Genomic DNA, 15,543 nt, shown 5'->3' with positions numbered 1-15,543 from the left:
CTCTTTGGTAGCTCTTTGCAGTTCGCTCAAGAGCAATGCAGAGAAACATTGGAAGAGTACTGGGAATATATCACCCTTTCAGGTATTGGTAACACATGAACTAGGGAGACCAGAAAAGAGGCAAGGGAAGAAATTAAGGAGTGAATTTCCTCAGAGCTTCTCCTGCTGCACTGCCGGAACTTTGGTGGTAGTCGGGTAGAAACCCTGTTTAAACGTGTGAATGGATTCCCACCGAAGTTACAGTGGACAACATTCAGGCTTGGGCTGATAAGTGGCAAGTAACATTCTCGCCACGCAATGATCATCTCCAACAAGAGAGAGTCTAACCACCTCCCCTTGACATTCAAAAGCATAACGATCATTGAATCCCCGGCCATCAACATCCTGGGGTCACCATTGACCAGAAACTTAACTGGACCAGCCACATAAATACTGTGGCTACAAGAGCAGGTCAGAAGCTAGATATTCTGTGACAAGAGACTCACCTCCTAACTCCCCAAAGCCTCTCCACCATTTATAAGATACAAGTCAGGAGTGTGATGGAATACTATCCACTTGCCTGGATGAATGCAGCTCCAACAACACTTAAGAAGCTTGACACAATCCAAGACAAAGCAGCCCACTTGATTGGGACCCCATCCACCACCTTAAACATTCACTCCCTCCACCACCAGTGCACTATGGTAGCAGTGTGTACCATCCACAAGATTCACTGCAGCAACTCACCAAGGCTTCTTTGACAAGGTGCATGGGAACACCACCACCTCCAAGTTCCCCTCTGAGTCTCACACCATCCTGACTTGGAAATATATCGCCGTTCTTTCATCGTCGCTGGGTCAAAATCCTGGAACTCCCTCCTTAAAAGCATTGTGGAAGTACCTTCACCATATGGGGGGGGAGAAATTCAGTTGGTTAGCACCTCCTGTTAGCACCTGGGGGCGCTAACGAGCCGCTAATGGATAAGCGCTGGGGTGAGGCGAATCCAGCACCACATGCCAAATCCAGTCACCCCTTAGCACTGCTGCTAATAGTTAGCGTCTGGGGCTTTAGCGCCAGGCAGATCGTGACATCAGTGAGTGTGCAACGCTCACTGAGCGCCCGATCTGCCAAATTGATTATCGTCCTCTGCCATAGCGCCTCGCCCCGACAACAACAGGAAGAGGAGGTGTGAAGCAGGCAGATGGTGGCTCCAGGGGCGATGTTTAAAGAGATGAGTCGCAGCTCTCAGGTTATTGCTGTTTTACTGCTTCCTTGTCAGTTTGCGATTGTGCAAGAGTTTAATTTAGTTATTTAAAGGCTCTTTAGTATCAGGAGTGTTGTGGCCATTAAACATTGTTATATTTATTCTGACAAAATTTTTGAAGTGCTGCACATCATTACATTAATGGGGGCTGTACTGGCAGTTGACCTCACCCTCCAGGGTCTATGGTGGAGGGAGCGGCGGCAGCGCGAAAGATTGCAAGATGTGGCCAGAGGGAGGAGGAGGGCCATCCGGGCACTTAACAGGATGCCTTATCCTCCGAGGGTATTACATAAGAACATAAGAAATAGGAGCAGGAGTAGGCCAATCGGCCCCTCGAGCCTGCTCCGCCATTCAATAAGATCATGGCTGATCTGATCCTAACCGCCAATCCACTATCACAGAACCATCTCCTGAATCTAACAGAATTAGTCACACGAAATAGCAGCAGGATCAGGCTACACGGCCACTGGGCCTGCTCCGCTACCCACAGGGCCATGTCCGATCCGAACCTAGACTCATGTCCAAATTCCTGCCCGCTCCCCGTAACCCTTAATTCCCTTTACTTCTAGGAAACTGTCTATTTCTGTTTTAAATTTATTTAATGATGTAGCTTCTACAGCTTTTTGGGGCAGCATATTCCATGGACCTACCACCCTCTGAATGAAGTAGTTCCTCCTCATCTCAGTTTTGAAAGAGCAGCCCCTTATTCTAAGACTATGCCCCCTAGTTCTAGTTTCACCCATCATTGGGAACATCCTCACCGCATCCACCCGATCAAGCCCCTTCACAATCTTATATGTTTCAATAAGATCGCCTCTCATTCTTCTGAACTCCAATGAGTAGAGTCCCAATCTACTCAACCTCTCCTCATATGTCCATCCCCTCATCCCCGGGATTAACCGAGTGAACCTTCTTTGTACTGACTCGAGAGCAAGTATGTCTTTTCTTAAGTATGGACACCAAAACTGTATGCAGTATTCCAGGTGCGGTCTCACCAATACCTTGTACAACTGAAGCAATACCTCCCTATTTTTATATTCTATCCCCCTAGCAATGAAAGCCAACATTCCATTGGCCTTCTTAATCACTTGCTGCACCTGCATACTAACCTTTTGAGTTTCGTGCACCAGGACCCCCAGATCCCTTTCTACTTCAGTACTTTCCAGTTTCTTGCCATTAAGATAATAACTTGCTCTACGATTTTTCCTGCCAAAGTGCATAACCTCACACTTTCCAGTATTGTATTCCATCTGCCAAATCTCTGCCCACTTACTTAGCCTGTCTATGTCCCCTTGCAGGTTTTTTATGTCCTCCTCACTCACTACTTTCCCTCCCATCTTAGTATCATCTGCAAACTTTGATATGTTACACTCGGTCCCCTCCTCCAAATCGTTAATATAGATTGTAAAGAGTTGGGGACCCAGCACTGACCCCTGCGGAACACCACTAGTTACTGATTGCCAGTCTGAGAATGAACCATTTATCCCAACTCTCTGCCTTCTGTTAGATAGCCAATCCTCTATCCATGCCAGAATATTACCCCCAATCCCGTGATTTTTTATCTTAAGCAATAATCTTTTGTGTGGCACCTTGTCAAATGCCTTTTGGAAGTCTAAATACACTACGTCCACTGGTTCCCCTTTATCCACCCTATATGTTACTTCCTCAAAGAACTCCAGCAAATTTGTCAAACATGACTTCCCCTTCATAAAACCATGCTGACTTTGTCCTATTAAATTATGATTATCCAAATGTCCTGTTACTGTCTCCTTAATAATGGACTCCAAAAATTTACCTACCACAGATGTTAGACTAACTGGTCTATAGTTTCCAGCCTTCTGTCTACTGCCCTTTTTAAATAAGGGTGTTACATTAGCAGTTTTCCAGTCTGCCGGGACCTTTGCTGAGTCCAGGGAGTTTTGGAAAATTATTACCAATGCATCCACAATCCCTACCGTCACTTCCCTCAAGACCCTAGGATGTAAGCCATCAGGTCCAGGTGATTTATCCGCCTTGAGTCCCATTATTTACCGAGTACCACTTCCTTAGTGATTTTGATCGTGTTTAGCTCCTCCCCCCCATAGCCCCCTGTTTGTCCAGTGTTGGGATATTCTTAGTGTCCTCTACTGTAAAGACTGATACAAAATATTCATTCAGTGTTTTTGCCATCTCCATATTTCCCACCATTAATTTCCCGGTCCCATCCTCTAAGGGACCAACATTTACTTTAGCCACCCTTTTTCTTTTTATATAACTATAAAAACTCTTACTATCTGTCTTTATATTTTTTGCTAATTGACTTTCATAATCTATCTTCCTTTTCTTAATCAATCTTTTTGTTATTTTTTGCTGTCTTTTAAAGTTTTCCCAATCCTCTATCCTCCCACTAGATTTGGCTACCTTATATGCCCTTGTTTTTAGTCAAATACTATCCTTAATTTCTTTACTTAGCCACGGATGGCTGTCTTTTCTTTTACACCCTTTTCTTCTCAGTGGAATATATATTTTTTGGAAGTTGTAAAATAACTCCTTAAATGTACACCACTGATCATGTATCGTCTTGCCCTTTAATCTATTTTCCCAATCCACTCTACTCAATTCCACTCTCATACCTTCATAGTTTCCTTTATTCAAGCTTAGCACGCCTGTTTGAGATCCAACCTTCTCACCCTCTAATTGAATATGGAATGCAACCATGTTATGGTCACTCATTCCAAGGGGATCCTTTACTAGGACATTTTTAATTAATCCTGTCTCGTTACACAGGACCAGATCTAAGGTTGCTTGCCCCCTGGTCGGTTCAGTTACATACTGCTCAAGAAACCCATCCCTAATACACTCAATGAACTCATCCTCAAGGCAGCCCTGCCCAATTTGATTTGTCCAATTAATATGATAGTTAAAATCCCCCATAATTATAGATGTTCCCTTATTACAAGCCTCAACTATTTCCTGATTGATACTCCGTCCAACAGAGTTGCAACTGTTCGGAGGCCTATAGACTACGCCCACTAGTGTTTTTTTCCCCTTATTATTCCTTACCTCCACCCAAACTGTTTCATTATCCTGATCTTTTGACTCAATATCATTTCTCTGTATTACAGTGATTCCTTCCTTTATTAACATAGCCACCCCACCTCCCCTTCCTTCCTGCCTGTCCTTCCTGATCGTTAAATAACCTGGTATGTTTAATTCCCAGGCATTGTCACCCTGCAGCCATGTTTCTATAATGGCCACAAGATCATACCCATATGTAGTTATTTGTGCCATTAATTCGTCTATTTTGTTACGAATGCTACGTGCATTCAGATAGAGAACTTTCAAATATGTTTTGTGACACTTAGTTCCTGCTTTTGCCCTTTTTATTACTTTACCTTTTACTCCATACCTTCTGCCCCTTCCTGACACGCTCTGGTTTTTAATTTCCCCACTGCTACCTAAGTCTATGACCTTCTCTGTTGTCATTTTTATTATTTGCTCTCTAGGAACCTCCTCCCCACTAGTTAGTTTAAAGCCCTCTCTCCAGCCCTAGTTATATGATCCGCCAGGACTCTAGTCCCAGCACTGGCCAAGTGAAGCCTGTCCCAATGGAACAGCTCCCTCCTGCCCCAGTACTGGTGCCAGTGTCCCAGGAAGCAAAACCCATTTCTCCCACACCAGTCTTTGAGCCACGCATTTAACGCTCTAATTTTATTTGTCCTAGCCAAATTCGCTCGTGGCTCAGGTAATAATCCAGAGATTATTACCCTTGAGGTTCTGTTTTTTAATTTGACCCCTAGCTGCTCATACTCCTTTAACAGAACCGGCTTCCTAGTCCTATCTACGTCGTTTGTACCAACATGGACCACGACAACTGGATCCACCCCCTCCCACTGCAAGTTTCTTTCCAGCCCAGAGGAGATGTCCTTAACCCTGGCACCGAGTAGGCAACACAGCCTTCGGGACTCTCACTCTCGGCTGCAGAGAACTCTATCTATCCCCCTAATAATACTATCCCCTACCACTACAACATTTCTATTTACTCCCCCCTCTTGAATGGCCCCCCGTTCCACAGTGCTGTGGCCAGGTTGCTCATCCTCCCTGCAGTCCCTGCTCCTGTCCCCACAGGGAGTAAGAACCTCGAACCTGTTGGACAAGAGCAAGGGCTGTGGCTCCTCCAGCTCTACCTCCTGGGTCCCCGTACCTGCCTCACTCGTAGTCACACCGTCCTGTCCCTGACCATGGGCTACATCTGAATTAATTAACTTCATAGGTGTGACCACCTCCTGGTACACAGAGTCCAGGTACTTCTCCCCCTCCCTGATGTGTCGCAGTGTCTGAAGCTCAGACTCCAGCTCATCAACACGGAGCTGGAATTCCTGTAGCAGCAGACACTTGTCATAGACGTAATCACCGTGAGCCTCAATGGGGTTCACCGGCTCCCACATCTCGCAACAGTAACACATCGCCTGCTCCATTCTATGTAATTAATTACATTTTTTATTGTTAGTTAGGGACACCCTCTGCCCGATTTTAGATGCTAGTAGCCCCTTTAATTAATTGGATTTAAATTAAATCAATCCCTCTAGTTACACCTGTTAAATGGTTTACCAACAGTCACTCTGCACCAGAAAGGCCTTATTAACTGCAACCCACACTTCTCCTACCTCCAATTAAACGAGGAGCAGTGCATTAGAAGTCTCTGTTTCAGCAAGGATGTGGTCACAAAACTCTGCCAACTCCTGCAACCAGACCTCTAGCCTCAGATCAGGGTGACCACTGCTCTCTCAGTGGCAGTCAAGGTCACTGTCACCCTCAATTTCTTCACCAGCGGATCCTTCCAGTCTGCAACAGGAGACATAGTTAACATATCGCAGTTTGCCATCCATCGCTGCATATGGGAGGTCTCTACAGAAGGAGAAGGGACTACACTTCCTTCCCCATCACCAGAGAGAAGCAGGATGAATGTGCATGTGGCTTTGCCAGGATAGTGGGTTTCCCCATGGTGCAGGGCATGATTGACTGCACCCATATGGCTTTGCGGGCACCGCATAACAATCCTGAGGTCTTCCGTAACCGCAAAGGCTACCACTCACTTAATGTGCAGTTGGTGTGCGACCACAGAAAGCGAATCTTCAATGTGAATGCCCGCTATCCTGGCAGCAGGCACAATGCCTTCATCCTGTGCCAGCACTCTTCCAGCCACCATGTCAAGCTCACGGCTGGCCGGTTGGAAAAAAGGGCTATCCGCTCTCTACCTGGTTCATAACTCCCCTCTGCAACCCCAACACTCCTGCTCAGCACTCATATATTGAGAGCCATGCTGCCACCAGGAACATCATCGAGCAGACCATCAGGATACTCAATCAATGGTTCTGTTGCCTTGACCGCTCGGAGGAGCCGTCCAGTACTTGGCTGAGTGGGTGTCCCATCTCGTCATCGCCTGCTGCATGCTCCACAACATGGCCATCATGAGGGCCCAGCCCTTGCCACCAGGGATTGTGGGACCACCTCAGGAGGAGGCAGAGGGAGAGGAGAAGGAGGATGAGGACAAGGAGGAAGAGGAAGACAAGGAGGAGGAGGAGAGAGGGAGGAAGCAGCCACTCAATCTGGAAGGACGGTCTGTGATCGCCTCATCAGACTGCAGTTCCAATAAATCAAACCCAGATCCCCGTTGCTCACCACATCCCCATCATTCCATCCCTGTTGCAGGCCATATCACAGCGCAAATGAGAGACAACACAAAATTATCCAAAGACAATTAATAAATTTCTCAATAATCACTGAACACATATTTACAACAACAATATTAGCTAGTCAACCTTGTGCAATCCCTTAGTGCCTCTCGTTACAGTGCCTTTGCCTACTCTAGTGCTCCTACGAAGTGTTGGCCTGGTAGCACGGCGGGTGGAAAGCTGCTGTGTGTCCATGTGGGAGACTTCAGATGGCCTTGCAGGATGCCCTCGACCAGCTCTGGGCCTGGAAGGCCCGGCTGTAGACTGCACCACCTCAGCATGGGTGACAGCAGTCTGGGCTGGCTGGATGACAGGCAGCAACAAGGGCAATGGCAGAGTGCCAGTGGTGGGAGCTGGAATGCTGTCATCCTGAGAGAGGACAGCAGGTTCCTGCTCCACTGACGCATTGCCACTGCTGGGGCAGCACCTCAGCATCCCTAGCAATCTCTTGGAGCACAGATTGCAGGCCTGGTGCGACACCGTGAGAGCCCTGGTGGACGGTGGTTGACCCAGCCACAATAGCAGCAGTCAGAGCTTGCATTGCATAAAGCTGAGACTGCATGAGAGCAGTCTGAGAATCGATGGCACCAAGCATAGACTGCATTACAGCACTAAGACGATGCATCGCTTCTGCCTGTGCTGCAATGGAAGCTGCCAGATCGCCCATCACACGCGGCATGAGGTCTGGATCGCCACGGTCTCTCTGGGAGTCCACCATCCTTTGCAGACTCGAAATGATGGGCTCCATGGTGTGCGCAGAGTTCTGTGCAATGTTGCAGGTGGAAATCTCCACGTTCCTTACCATTGCTGAGAGGCTCTCGGGCACCCTTGCCATTGCACCAATCATCTCCGTGTGCGTGTCCATCGCCCTTCTTCTAAAGGCCTCCCTATCGAGGTACTCATCTGAGTCCTGTGCAGCAGAACACACACGCAAACTCGCCCTCCGGGGAGCTGACTCCTGAGCTACTCTTTCCCCCTGGCCTTACTGAAGCCTGCTCGTCCCCGGTGCATCACCCTGTGCAGATCCCGCTGCCAAAGAACGCGTAGTGCCAGTATCTGAGCTGGAGCCTGCGGGTGAGACATGCAGTGATGCGGTGTGTTCTTCGTCCCGCCTCGCTTTCAGCAGTGCCCTCAGGGACAGGTTGCTCAGCTGCTTGCTCATTATCTGAAAGCATAAATGCACAAGAGTCGGGTTAAGGTGAGGGGAGGGGGGCAGGAAGGGAGAAAGGCATGCATACAGCGTGATTAGCTGGAAAGTGAGAAAGGCTTGTGGGGTGAGGGGTGTAGTGTATGTGCTTTAAGTCAGAACTACTTTTTACAGCTCCTGTATACTGTAGTACCGGCAGTGACCACACCGGTATATAAGCTGTGCGCATGCCTCTGTACCCAGTCTAGAGATGACCCTCCTCCAGTAAAGACCTGTTATTTGTTTATGTACAGCATCCGTGTAATTATTTATCCACTAAACCACGGATCTAACAGTGGCGACGAGTGTTGATGCGAATCTACGTGCAACATAAAAAAAAATTAAAAAATAGTCGAGTCCAGGAACACGGGCGTCGACCGCGAGCAACCGCCCAGCAGTCAGGCAGAGATCCAACTTCACTGGGGAGGTTGTGGAGAGCCGGGCTTGGTTCCCCAGCCACAACGAGCAGTAAGAGACCGACGACAGGTCCAGAGCAGACCCTTCCCGAGCAGCGGCGGCTGGAGCCGACCGACGTCAGAGAGAGAGAGCCGGGCAGCGTCGATGGGGTAAGAAAGAGGGTGAAGAGAGCAGGGCGCAGCCAGGGGTTGATCACCGAGCGGAGTCGAGGAAAAATACTGCAAACCGGAGAGAGGGTAAGAAACAGCTGGGTTCCAGACAGAGCGGCGTCGACAAATATCAAAAGAACACGCAGAGTACAGCCAGGGATCACGGGCTGATCAGGGTCCGCGGGGCGAAGCAAGGGGAGACGCCATTGAGCCGCAGAGAAGCAGGGAGAGCGCGGGAGGCGCCATTGAGCCGCGGAGAAGGAGGGAGAGCGCGGGAGGCGCCATTGAGCCGCGGAGAAGAAGGAAGAGTGCGGGAGACGCCATTTTGCAAAGCCGCAGCGGAGTAGACGGGCGAGCGCGGGAAGGAAGGAAAGCGCGGGAGACGCCATTTTGTGCCAGCGGAGAAGAAGGGGAAGCGCGGGAGGCACCATTGGGGATAGTTAACGCACAACCAAGGATGCCGAAGAGTGGCAGTATCTCTACGTTCGACAATGAAGTCGAAGATTGGGCGACATATGTGGAACGTATTGAGGTGTACTGCAGGGCGAATGAAGTGCCAGATGCTAATAAAGCACTGGTTCTGTTAAATTTCATGGGTGCAAAAACTTATGGGTTACTGCGAAATCTAATAACCCCAGAGAAGCCGGTAAACAAGAATTTTGAAAGCATAGTAGAAATCCTACAGGACCACTTAAACCCCACACCGCTGCCGATAGCAGAACGATTTAAGTTCCATAAAAGGGACCAACACAAAGACGAAAGCAATGCTGAGTACCTAACGGAACTGCGCAAGCTATCAAAATACTGCCAGTTTGGAGCGGGACTAGCAGACACGTTAAGGGACAAGTTTGTGTATGGGCTACAAAGTGAAGGAACCCAGAAACGGCTTCTATCAGAAAAGGACCTTACGCTGGACAAAGCTTTCAATATGGCAGTATCACACGAAGCAGCCGCAAGGGGTGCTGCAGAGATACAACGGAGACCGCAAGAATACGGCACCAACTAAATGACCTATGGAACAGGGAAGTGCTATCGCTGCGGCAGAACAACACATGACCAGAAAGATTGTTGGTTCAAGGACCAAGTGTGCAGACAGTGTGGGAAAGCAGGACACATAGCAAGAGTCTGCAGGTCTGGGAAGAAAACCAACAGTAAGAAATCTCCACAGGAGAAGTACAAAAAGGTACACCAGGTGATGGACAGTGGTTCAGACAAACAGAAAAGTGACAGACTCCGGAAGCAAGGAGCTGGGTTGTCTGAAACTACATAATGTAACCGAAATGGAGGATCACCAGACTATCTGGGTTACACTCAAGATAGACGGAGTCCAAGTGGAAATGGAATTGGACACAGGGTCAGCTCTAACAGTCATAAATCAAAGAGACTACAAGCGGCTATTTTCACACATACCCTTGAAAGCTACAGAGATCGTCTTGAAAACGTATACGGGGCAAAAAGTCTACCCCAAAGGAAAAATAAGGGTGAAAGTGACATTAAAAGGTCAGGAAATACCTAAAATGGATATATATGTATTGCCAAATGGAGGACCACCACTGCTAGGACGTGAATGGATCCGGAAGATACATTTAGATTGGCATTCCATACAGGCACTGAAGGTGGAGGCCAAAAAGGATGACGACGTCACACCTGGACGACTGTCAAAAATGCTAACTGACGCAAAAGAAGTGTTCCAGGAGGGACTAGGAACACTAAAAGGAATAACAGCAACAATTAAAATAGAGGATAATGCAAGCCCAAAGTTTCTGAAGGCCAGACCAGTGCCTTATGCGATCAGACCAGCGGTTGAAGCAGAGCTGGAAGGGTTGGAACATTCAAGAGTACTATCCAAAGTGGACTGGAGCGAGTGGGCTACACCCATCGTTCCTGTAATGAAGAGGTCGTTCAGTAATACGCCTGGGGAACCAAAGAAGGTCCGCATCTGTGGGGATTTTAAGGTGACAGTGAACCCAGTCCTTCACACGGTGCAATATCCACTTCCACGAATTAAGGATATTTTCGCCTCGCTATCTGGTGGTAAACGCTTCACCAAAATTGATCTAGCCCAGGCGTACTTGCAAATGGAGGTAGAAGAAGTTTCGAAACATTACCTTACGATCAACACCCATAAAGGTCTCTATCAATACAACCGGCTGGTGTTTGGAGTAGCCTCGGCTCCAGCTATCTGGCAAAGGGCGATGGATCAGGTCCTGCAAGGGATTCCAGGGACCCAGTGTTATTTGGATGACATCTTGGTCACGGGCGAAAATGACGGTGATCACCTCGCTAACTTGGAGAAGGTGCTCGCCAGATTAAAGGAATATGGGCTACGAGCTAATCGCCACAAGTGCGAGTTTTTCCAGAAACAGATCTCGTATTGCGGCCACGTCATCGATGAAGAGGGGTTACATAAGTCCCCTGACAAGATTGAGGCAGTAGTCAAGGCTCCAGCACCGGAAAATGTGTCACAACTGAGGTCGTTCCTCGGGCTGGTAAACTATTACCACAAGTTCTTACCAAATTTGTCTACGGTATTACACCCACTGAACACCCTACTGCAAACAGGGGTACCATGGAAGTGGGATGACGAACGTAGATGAGCTTTCCAGAAGTGTAAAGAATTGATCACATCAAAAGAGGTGTTGGCCCATTTCGACCCAGCACTACCAATTCGTTTGGCATGTGATGCATCACCCTACGGCATTGGAGCGGTGCTGTCACACAATTTCCCAGATGGGTTGGAGAGGCCAGTAGCCTTTGCGTCTCGGTCACTAACCTCAGCCGAGCGCAACTACGCCCAGATTGACAGGGAGGCCCTCAGCCTAGTATGGGGAGTAAAAAAATTCAACCATTATCTGCATGGGCAGAAGTTCACCTTGCTGACTGACCACCAACCACTTGTCTCCATCTTTAATCCTAAGAAGGGCGTGCCAGTAATGACTGCACAGCGGTTACAAAGATGGTCCCTGTTTCTAGGGGCGAATCAATATGAAATAGAATATAAAGGCACGAAACAGCATGGGAACGCTGATGGGCTATCGCGCCTGCCACTGCCTACAGTGGAGGAAGCACCAGCAGTGGATCCTATCGAGATATTTTATTCATCGATAATTGAACGATTGCCAGTAACAAACGCGGATATAGAGAAGGAGACCCGCAATGATCCGATGCTGTCACGGGTATATGAATTGACGGTGAGGGGATGGCCAACACATGGCGACTCACTGTTGCCAGCATTCTCATCCAGAAGAGAACAGCTGTCAGTATGCCAGGGGACAGTGATGTGTGGATCCAGAGTGGTGATTCCACCCAAGTTAAGGGAGAGAGTGCTAAAGGAGCTACATGAAGGTCATCTGGGGGGGTGAAAATGAAAAGCCTTGCTAGGGCTTATGTGTGGTGGCCGGGAATCGATCAACAAATCGAAGACCTAACTAAGAGCTGCTTAGGATGCCAGAAGGTCCAAAATGCACCACCACATGCCCCTCTACACCCATGGGAGTGGCTCTCCTCTCCATGGCAATGGGTGCACATTGATTTCGCTGGTCCATTCATGGACTCAATGTTCTTAATAGCAGTGGATGCTCATTCAAAGTGGCCTGAGGTGATAAAGATGTCTTCAACCACTACAGAGAAAACAATTGCAGTCCTACGGACCATATTTGCCAGAAACCGTTTGCCAGAGCAGATCTGCTCTGATAATGGACCACAGTTTGTGTCCAACGAGTTCCAAAAATTCATGAAAAGGAATGGGGTAGGGCATTACACATCCGCCCCGTATTATCCAGCCACCAATGGATTAGCTGAGAGGTTCGTACAAACCTTTAAGAAGGCGATAAAGGCCATGTGCGACAAGGATATTCCACTACAGCATAAGATGGACAATTTCTTATTAGCCTACCGAAACGCGACACATGCAGTTACCAACCAGACCCCGACCATGATGTTCTTCAACTGAAGGTTGAGATCTCGTCTGGACTTGCTCAGACCAAATGTGCGAAGAAATGTTGAGGACAAACAATTCCAGCACATCAACGAGAAGCCGACAAGGAGCTTCAATGTAGGGCAACCAGTCTTGGCCCGTGGCTATCGAACAGAGAAGTGGCAACCCGGAACGATATGTACAAGGCAGGGGCCATTAATGTACACAGTGGATGTCGGGGGGAACATTGTGAGACGCCACGTCGATCAGATCTTAGCGTCACAGGAAGGCGTCAACCCCATGTCTCGAGTACCTGGGGATGAACCCGACATACCGGTAGCATCTACTTCAGACCCAGTAGCAGTGGAACCCAATGAACTACCCGATGAAAAGGGGTCAGAATCGCCTCTGCACCAAGAACAAGAACCTCCGGAAAGGCGCTATCCCGAAAGGGTCAGGAAGCCGCCCCAAAGACTGAATCTATAAATGGACTTTTGTTATTGAATGTACATGTAAAAATGTAATTGTTATTTGAATATTAAGGGGGTATTATTAATCTAAAAAGGGAGGAATTGTAATGTATGTGCTTTAAGTCAGAACTACTTTTTACAGCTCCTGTATACTGTAGTACCGGCAGTGACCACACCGGTATATAAGCTGTGCACATGCCTCTGTACCCCAGTCTAGAGATGACCCTCCTCCAGTAAAGACCTGTTATTTGTTTATGTACAGCATCCGTGTAATTATTTATCCACTGAACCACGGATCTAACAAGGGGGAAGTGGGATGTGAGATGGAGTAGTGTTGAACATACCGTTGTTGTCCTCAAGGGGGTCAACGTCACCGGTGGCCGTGGTGCCCACCACCTGGCGCCCAATGATTTGCAGCACTCTTTCCTCCAACTCAGAAAGTGTTTGGGTGTCAGGTTGTCCCCCGCTTGTGCGTTCCTGCACCCTCCTGTTGTGAGCGACCTTGGCCTGAAAGAGAAAGGAAAGTGTGTGACTAAGTGTGGAGCAATATGTTTGGGAGATGTGCCTGCCATAGTTGAATAGCTGTCATTGTGTGCAAGGTGTGAGATGTGGGTGTGAGTGTTGGTGGGTGGAGATTGTTGGTGGGTGTGGTGCCTTGGGCAGTGTGTGCAGACTGAGGTTCAGACGGTGATAAGTAGCATTTGTTGAAGCATTGACTCACCCTGACCACCCGAGTGGTCATTAAATTTCTTCCTGCACTGTGTGCGGGTCCTGGGGACCATAGTGCTGCCCGAGACCTGATGGGCTACCTCCCTCCACATGGTGCGGAAGACTTGCGGTGAGGGCCTCCTGCCACTCGTTGGGTACAGCATCGCCCTCCGTCTCTCCACAGCGAAGACCAACGCCTCCTGTGCTTGGTCGCAGAATCTGCGAGCTCTCTCCCTGGGGCTTGGATCTGCCATAATGACACCTCCTTCAGTGATCTGGTTCCTTCTCTTTGGCCTTCTGATGCTTGCTGAGACAGCTGCAGAACCAGCAATGCTGAGAATGAGGTTCTGCAGCATGATTGAACCTCCCCTTTAAGAACTGGAAAGAGCCTGTGGCAATGATGACTAGCGATTAGACTGCACCTGAAATTGCTTAGCGCTTTGAGTCTAACGCCACTGAGCTAGATCATTAGCGCTTGATTTAGCGCTCCCATCCTTTCTTTGAGCGATGACACTGAATTTTGCATGCAGCGAGATTCATTAGTGCCTGGCACTAAATCTCAAACTTTTCCAAAGTTAGTGCCCACTCCTGGGCTATAATGAATTTCTCCTCCATGGACTGCAATGGTTCAAGAAGGCAGCTCACCGCCACCTTCTCAAGGACAATTAGGGATGGGTATAAATGCTGGCCTTGTCAGCAACACCCATTTCCCGTGAATGAACAAAAAAATCAGTGATATAAACCCATCACTAATGTACCATATTTTTAAATTAGATTAATTAGCAAATAAATTTAGATCGTTTAATGGATTATTTGTCAGTCAATCAGCTGTTTATTACCATTTTAGGAGAAAGATAGGGAAACAAATAATCCATCTTGCAGGACATCCAAAGTTAAGAATAAATCTGTGAGAGCAATCTTCACCTTTATTCAAGTGGGAGTCAGTTGTTGAGGCTGGTATGAGCAGTTTAGTCCTAGGCATCTCCCTCAAGCAAAATTCAGAGTGCTCTTTGTTATAAGCAATTATAACTAGAGTTTATGAAATAATTGATGGTCCTCGAAAATGTTCAAGTTTTTGAAGAATGCTATTTGCGATCATTAGATGTTATTATGTCCTTATTTGAAAATACAGGTGATCTGTGGGACTCTGACAACTCAAAGGGCTGTACCACAAGCGCATCTGATGGTAGCTAATCAGTTGCTTTTGACAGGCTGGGAAAAAGCACCAAATATGTCATTCTAATTGGAACACAAGCAGTATATAGCATTCTACAGTTCTTTTGGTGAAGGCTGAAAAGTGTCACTACTCTTCTGATGTCATTGTGTGTTCATACAAACATAGAAGAAAGGAGCAGGAGTAGGCCATTCGGCCCCTCGAGCCTGCTCCGCCATTTAATGAGATCATGGCTGATCATCCAAATTCAGTACCCTGTCCCTGCTTTCTCCCCATATCCCTTGATCCCTTTCGCCTTAAGAAATATATCTAACTCCTTCTTGAATATATTTAATGAATTGGCCTCAACTGCCTTTTGTGGTAGAGAATAAGACAGGTTCACCACTCTCTGGGTGAAGAAATTCCTGCTCACCTCTGTCCTAAATGGCTTACCCCTTATCTTTAGACTGTGATCCCTGGTTCTGGACTCCCCCGCCATCGGGAACATCCTTCTTGCATCTAGTCTGTCTAGTCCTGTTAGAATTTTATAAGTTTCAATGAGATCCCCTCTCATTCTTCTAAACTCC

General features: G+C 47.8%; 1 protein-coding gene across 1 annotated transcript in view; it reads right to left on the bottom strand.

Moving 5' to 3' along the window:
• LOC147112608 (fibronectin type III domain-containing protein 4-like) overlaps positions 1–15,543 on the bottom strand; it is a 347,906-nt gene that overhangs the window by 127,191 nt on the left and 205,172 nt on the right. The gene's annotated exons all lie outside the window — the stretch shown is intronic.

Source organism: Somniosus microcephalus, chromosome 9 (assembly GCF_052327205.1).
Source record: "Somniosus microcephalus isolate GS21.2 chromosome 9, FLI_Smic_1.0, whole genome shotgun sequence".
NCBI classification, from domain to species: domain Eukaryota; kingdom Metazoa; phylum Chordata; class Chondrichthyes; order Squaliformes; family Somniosidae; genus Somniosus; species Somniosus microcephalus.
The sequence above is the reverse complement of the archived record's forward strand: the minus strand, read 5'-3'. Positions and strand labels throughout refer to the sequence as shown.